An 8,435-nucleotide genomic window follows, 5' to 3' on the forward strand; every position below is an offset into this window, starting at 1 on the left:
TTAAAAATATTGGAACTAAGGAATTGGATGCTTCTGCGAATCTAATCAAATGTTTAGCTTTATTTCTCAGTTTTTTAATTTATATTAAATATAGTATATCTGCTTTTAAATGGATAAGGGGACGCACCAGCTTGATTTATATAACTGGCACTAGTATAGCATGCATATGATTATAGTAACTCCAAATTCGGATTTCTTTCACTAAAAAATAATATATGCACATTGCACATTGGAATCAAAATAAGAGGAAATATTAATATAGTTTTTCTTATTTATTAGACTTATTGATTCGTATTAAATTAAATTATAAAATTAAGCATAGGTCCATGTGCAGTCATTGGGGCGACAAATCTCTGTGACAATGACCGTACCATATATTTACTTCATTTCACACGCTTATTTAATGGATCACCTAACCTAAGCTCTTAAGTCTTAAATTTTTTTGAGAAAAAATCCTGAATCCGCCTCGTGATTATTCTAAAACACGAGGAGGCTCTTAATATATTTTTTTTAATTGTAAAATTAGTTAGTTTTTCCGTTAATATTTCTTTAAATTTTATATTTACATAACAAGTTAAATTATTAATTTGTTTATTAAATATTAATTAAAATTGACAAATTTTTTTATTAGAAATTTTGTTATTATACTAACGAGCTATAACTCAAATGATATAATTTTTTCATATTCACTTAAAAGTCGCAAGTTTGGTTTTGTCAATGAAACTATATAAATCGAAGCTAATGAACTTGATTTATCCTTTCTCTATGTAAATTGAAATAGATGGATTCGATTTACTAGAATAATATGTTGCATTATACAAATCAAAATCAATAGGTTTGATTTACCATATGAGACACAACATGATATAAATCGAAGTTAATGAATTCGATTTATATATATATATATGGAGCCAATGATAATAAATTGAAGCTAATATATTTGAATCAGCTATGAGACTGACCTATATAAATACGAGTAGAAAGTTAAATCCTCATCAAAATGTGACTCATAATGGCTAGTGGGGATATAATTTTTTAGTTCTTATGCATTATATAGGAACGATTAAGAAAAAAATGCGATAGGGAATAAAATTTACTGATAAAAATTCATTGAGAGTATTTATTAAACCTTTTATAAGTTTTGTAGAGTTTCAGAATACTATAATCCAAAAACTGGGTCTGCATGACATGAAACGAGTGGCGAAGTTATTTTATAAAATTTCTATTTCTATTGTATGAGATGGTGTGAAGTACGACTCCTTTGTGATAGACAGTGATGAAGATTTACAAGTTTTGTTTCACTATCGTTGTTAGTTTTTCGAGGTGAGGATCCATGAGCTATTGACCAAGTTTAGAGATGTGGTTTGTAGTTCAAGAGAATCGAACCGCAATCCTCAATCTTTAGCGATGCCATGAGCCTCTAGTTCAATGTCTGATGGTGCCTCTTCATCTGTGTTTGTCATTGCACGTGAGACAATTTTGGTGGCATCTCCATCTTTCGTGGCTGATCTAAACTGCGATGGTGATGGACAAATAGGTGATAATAGATCTTTTCGGTCAGCTTGCTATTACGATGGCCGATACTCTTGATATTATTCTGGTTTTTGGGGATGGTGGAGAACTAGACGGTGTCAAAGATGTACTGCGGGATAATGATGATGATATGGAGTCCACCATGATTGATGAGGAAAGCAATGATGATCTAGGGAGGAGTGCTCCAGTTGGGGGTGAAGGAGCATCTAGTTAAGGAACTCAGCAATATCTCTCGTACTTTTTGACTTTAGACTTGAAGGTCATGACACAACATGGATTACTGAATGTAGCATTTGAATTTTGAACCAAAGATGCATAGGATACCGGAGGTCTAGCTGAGTTCCAAGTTAGTCAGCAGTTTCAAGATAAAGAGGAAGTTGTCTTAATCATGAAGGCTTATAGCATTCTCCACGGGGTCGAGTACAGAGTGCTAGAATCTGATCATGTCAAGTACCATAAAAAGTGTAAAGAGTTTGGCAACGGTTGCATATGGTTGATTTGAATCACTCGTCGCCAGCGAAAGAGTACTTGGGAGGTAAGACGGTATAATAGAACTCATACACATGTCTGACCACGTCGATATCTAGTGATCACAGGATGCTTGATTATCATATTATATCTGCTTTCATACTGCTTATGATAAGAGTTAATGTTGTCGTATCGATCAAGGTTCTACAGAATGCAGCAAAGACACATTTTGAATTTTTACCAACTTACAGAAGGATTTAATTGGCTAAGAAGAAAGCATTTTCGTATATTTGTGGAGATTGAAAAGAGTCATATAATGTACTGGGTGTGCAGACGATGCCAAGTAATGTTACAATGTTAAAGACGAGCCCTGATTCACTATTATCACTAACACTTTTAACCTAAATTAAATTCTAACTAAACTTCTAGTCACTAGTTAATCTAACATTTAAAACTTACAAACCCTAACAGAATCTCTAAACACTATTTTAGCTAACAGTTATTTATAGTTATTATCCTAAGTAGCATTTATAGTTTTAAAATTCTATCAATAAATTACTAAATCACTACTCTAACCACCATTTGTATTTTAAAAATTCTAAGTTCTAACTAACGTTTATAATCATATACTCTAAGCTACTTAATATTACTAACATTTCTAATCTATCTTGAAAAAAAATCACTAACCACTTCATTGATACCACCAGCAATATGAGCAACTTTGTCCAACCGATAGATACAATTCGGATCGTCCTCCATTTTTATAGTTTTGAATCTTGTGGTGTTGTTGCCTAACTTTTCTCTCTAGGGTGCATTTTGAGGGTGCAAGAGATTGTGAATTATAATTCGAAATAACTGAATTCGAATTGTATATATAGGTGTATATATAATAAATCAAACCTACTTCATTCGATTTAGTTATGGTGTACGTAATCTATAAATCGAAGCTATTCTATTCAATTTACTAGGGACTATAAATCGAAGTCACTTGTTTCGATTTACTATGGGGCTAAATTGAATCCTATTATTTTGATTTACTATGTGTTAGCTAATTTCAATGTTTTAACCCTACTAAATTGAAGCTGTATATTTGGATTTATAATTTTTCATGCTAATTTGAATCTTATTTATTCAATTTACTTTGAGAAGGTAAAAATTGAATCTAACATATAAATACAAACAAGACAGTTTGATACGGAACGTAACCCAGGATAAGTTGGAAGATCAAAGAAAGGGACTCCTCTACCTCAATTTGATTTTCTGATGTAACAGTTAAGGGAATCACTCTACCTCACCTGTTAGACCCAAGTTTCTCAAATAAACTCAAAGAAGTTTTCATTCATCAAAATTAAGAAAAAAAGTTGCTACTAGATTTTAGAGGATTTTTATACCTCTTAAGTTTAAAATCCTAACTTAAGTTCACTAGAATAAAAAAAGGGGCCAAATAATAACTGGGCCTAAAACAAACAAAACAACAGAAATAAAATAAACATAAATTAAATTCTAAGAAAGTGATGTCTTTTTAATTCATCTTGACTAATGAGAGACTTCAATGCATCTTGTAAATAGTAAGATGTTTGATTTTTGATAATCGTTAATCATTTGTCTTGCCTAATTCTTGATGCATCTCCTGAACACATGATTTAGCCATGTTTGCAAAACCTTCTTTTATTCTCTTAGTTGTTGCTCTTGTAATTGGACCAATTGGCATATAACAGTTCTCAGTTTGTCCCACAGGGCTCATATCATTCCATCCCTCCTAAAAAAGATTCGTTCTCGAATCTGCATCCAAATCAAAAGGAGATAGGTCAGAGACATTTAAAAGTAGCTGATACATTATACTCACATGGAAGGTCAAGCTTATAAGCATTGTTATTGATTCTTTCGAGTACTTGAAATGGACCATCACCTCTAGGATCTAACTTGGATTTTCTTTGAGTAGAAAACCTCTCCTTTCTCAAATGAACCCATACTCAGTCACCAGGTTCAAAGACAAGTTGTCTTTGACCTTTATTCACCCGTCGAGTGGTCAACTTATTTTTCTTTTCAAGTAACTCACGTGCTTTCAATAGCATTGCTTTAACCTTTTCACCTTTACCTCCTGCATCCAAGCTAACAATACCACTAAAAGGCAAAGGTAATAAGTCCAAAACAGTTAAATGATTAAAACCAAACACAAATTTAAAAGGAGAAAAACTAGTAGAAGAATGAATGGATCGATTATAAGCAAACTCAATAAAAGGTAAACAATTTTTTCAAGTTTTTAAATTCTTACCAACAACAGCACGTAATAAGGTCCCTAATGTTCTATTTACTACTTCAGTTCGACCATCAGTCTGAGGATGACAAGTAGTAGAGTATAATAATTTTATGCCTAATTTACCCCATAAAACTTTCAAAAAATGACTCAAAAATTTTACGTTACGATCAGAAACAATAGTTTGGGGAACACCATGTAAGCGCACAACCTCTCTAAAGAACAGATCAGCAATATTTGTTGCATCATCAGTTTTATGGCATGCAATAAAATAAGCCATTTTACTAAATCTGTCTACCACAACAAAAATGCTATCTCTATCTTTTCTTGTTCGAGGCAAACCAAGAACAAAATTCATAGAAATATCAACCTACGTATGCATAAGAACAGGTAAAGGGGTATACAAATCATGTGGTAAAGACTTAGATTTAGTCTATTTACATGCAATACACTTAGCACAAAATTTTTCAACTTCTTTACGCATGCGTGCCCAGTAAAAATGTTCAAATAACACATCCAATGTCTTATGCACACCAAAGTGACCCATCAAACTCCCATTATGTGATTCAAGAACAAGTAAGTTCCTCATAGAACAAGCAGGCACACAAATTCTATTACCACAAAATAGAAAACCTTCATGTCTATAAAATTTGTTAAATGCACTATGTTCACAAGAGGCATAAATAGCAGAAAAGTCAAAATCAGATGCATATAACTCTTTTAAAAACTCAAATCCTAACAACTTAGAAGTAAATGTAGTAATCAAAGCATACCTTCGAGATAAAGTACCAGCAACGACATTCTCTTTACCTTGTGTAAAGGCAACCACATATGAAAATGTTTCAATAAATTCCACCCATTTAGCATATATTTTATCAAGCTTACCTTGTCCTTTTAAGTACTTCAAAAATTCATGATCCGTGTGAATCACAAACTCCTTAGATAAGAGGTAGTGTTGCCAAACCTCCAAAACCCAAACCAAAGCATATAATTATTTGTCATATGTTGAATATTTACACTGAGCTAAATTCAACGTTTCACTGAAGAAGGTAATGGCTCATTTTTCCTGCATCAAAACAGCACCTATACCAATCCTAGAAGCATCACATTCAATCTTAAAGGTTTTTATCAAAATTAGGTAAAACAAGAATAGGAGCAGAATACAAACAGTATTTTAGGGTATAAAATGTAATTTCTTGTTCCCTTTCCTATTTAAATCCAACATCCTTTTTTATAACATCTGCGAGAGGCGCAGCAATGGTAGAAATTTTTTTTACAAATCTTCTGTATAATCCAACTAACCCATGAAAACTTCTTACCTCATAAGCATTCTTAGGCATTGGCCATTCACGAATAGTCTTTACCTTTTCCTCATCAACTTCAATTCCACTCGCACTCACAACAAAACCAAGAAATATAACCCGATCGATACAAAAAGTATACTTTTTAAGATTGGCATATAATTTTTCTTTTCGAAGCACTTTCAAAACAGCTGAAATATGTGACAAGTGGTCATCCAAATAAGTGCTATAAATGAGAATATCATCAAAATAAACAACAACAAATTTACCCAAAAATTCTCGCAAAACATGGTTCATTAGACGCATAAAAGTACTAGGTGAATTAGTTAGCCCAAAAGGCATTACTAACCACTCATATACCCATATTTTGTTTTAAATGCAGTCTTCCATTCATCCCCTGGTTTCATTCGAATTTGATGATACCCACTTTTCAAATCAATTTCAGTGAATATGCATACACCATATAACTTATCAAGCATGTCATCTAACCTAGGGATAGGATAACGATACTTTACCGTAATTTTATTGACTGCACGACAATCCACACATATTCGTCAAGTACCATCCTTCTTTGGAACCAACAAAACTGGTACAACACATAGACTTATACTCTCCCTGATGTGACCCTTGGCTAATAACTCCTCCACTTACCTTTGAAGCTCCTTTGTCTCTTCAGGATTACTTCTATAGGCTGGTCTATTAGGAATGCTAGCACCAGGAATAAAATCAATTTGGTACTCAATCCCTCGTAATGGAGGCAAACCACATGGCACGTCAGTAGGAAAGACATCGACAAATTCTTGCAACAAAGAGATAAAGTTATTTGACAAATTTGGGTTAAGGTCAGTGTCAGAGAATAAAGTATCCCTAAATCAAACCATAAATAAAACTATCTTGCTTATTAAAGCACTCTTTAAATCTCTCTATTTTGTAAAGAAACACAATTTGCTCTCAACATTCTCAATTTTCTCTGTATTTGAACTACTCTCATGACATGGACTCGTTTCTTTCTTTTCACTCACTTTTAGGTCTTTTGCTATATTCTTTTCTCTCATAGCCTCTTTTCTCTCAGATTTTTCTATGATCTTACATCCCATTTTTTCTTTGGTATCCTGTTGAAGCTTCAACTGGTCAAGGTAAACCTCCTTAGGTGATAAAGGAGCAAGAGTGATCTTATGACCATTAAAATCAATGGAGAACCGATTCGTGTGACCATCATAAAATTCTCGATGGTCGAACTGCCAAGATCTCTCCAATAATAAATGACAATCTTACATTGGTACCACATCACACAAAGCCTCATCAACATACTTGCCAATAGAGAATGCAATTGTCACCTGCTTGTTAACCTTGATCTCACCACTATCATTCAACCATTGCAACGTATATGGTTTAGGATGTAGAATACATGTCGAACCCAATTTCTCTACTATAAGTGTACTAGCCACATTAGTCCAACTTCCGCCATCAATAATCAGACTATACACCTTTCCACCCACCAAGCATCTAGTGTGAAAAAGATTTTAGCGTTGCTCTAGGCTATCTTTTTTCACCTGCAAATTCAAAGCACGTCTAACAATAAGAGATTCACCACGGACTGCATACTCAACATCACCATCAGAACAGTCCTCCAAATGTGGCATACTATTATGATCAGAAGCATCACCATGATCAGAATTAGACACAATATCATCTCCTCTAATGACTATCAATCTCCTATTTGGGAAATCACTAGCATAATGACACATACCATGACAGTTGAAGCATTTAATATCTCGATGCCTAGAAGTAGCAGAAGAATAGTTAGAATTACCTTTCTTCTTCGTAGCATCAAACAACGCATTATGTTCAATACCCGTAGTCTTTGTTGTGTCAGCACTACGAGACTCCCACTTTGGAATAGCATGAGACAATCCTCTTGGTGCTCTTCTTTGTTGTTGCCTCTCCACTTTCATTGCCATACTGACTAAATCCTCCATCTCCACATAATGATATAACTCCACCACATCAGTAATCGCTCTATTCAAACCACCTACAAATCGTGCCATAGTAACCTCAGTGTCCTCTTCTATGTTGACAGTGATCATAAGCATCTCTATTTTCTTATGGTAGTCTTCAACGGGCTTGGAGCCTTTGATAAACCCCATTTGTAGGGTTTATCTTGTATTGATTTTAGGAAATTTTATCACCTTTTACCCACATTTATTCAATGAAATAGCATGATTTTGTATATTCTCCTTTAATTGTGCTTAAGAGTGAAAACATGCTTTTTAGGTCTTAAAATAGCTAAATTTAATTCACATTGATTCCATTAGATGCCTTGATATGTTTGTTAAGTGATTTCAGATTTAGGAGGCAAGGATTGGATCAAGGGAATGAAGAAAGAAAGCATGAAAAGTTGGAGAACTCATGAAGAAATGAAAGAACCGGAAAGTTGTCAAGCCGACCTCTTCGCACTTAAACGACCATAACTTGAGCTACAGAGGTCCAAATGATGCGGTTTCAGTTGGGTTAGAAAGCTAACATCCGGGGCTTCGAAACGATATAAGATTTGTCATAGTTGCTACACGTATGATGGCGCGCACGCGCATAGTATGCGCACGCGCCGTTGCTGCCACCTGGTTCACTTAAAGCAAAACGTGGCCAGCGAATTCTAAAGCCTTGTGGGCCCAATCCAACTCATTTCTGATGCTATTTAAGCCAAGGATTGAAGGGGGAATCAACATACTCTCATGATGTTGTTCTTGTGTTTTGGTGTAGATCTACTTTTGTTCCTTCCTTTCTCTTTCAATTCAATTCAAGGTAAATCATAATAATTGTGTTCCTGTTGATTTGTGTTGTTAATTCCTTTCAATAATTGTTGTTAGATTTTGTTC

Source organism: Arachis duranensis, unplaced genomic scaffold (genome assembly GCF_000817695.3).
Source record: "Arachis duranensis cultivar V14167 unplaced genomic scaffold, aradu.V14167.gnm2.J7QH unplaced_Scaffold_232525, whole genome shotgun sequence".
Taxonomy (NCBI): domain Eukaryota; kingdom Viridiplantae; phylum Streptophyta; class Magnoliopsida; order Fabales; family Fabaceae; genus Arachis; species Arachis duranensis.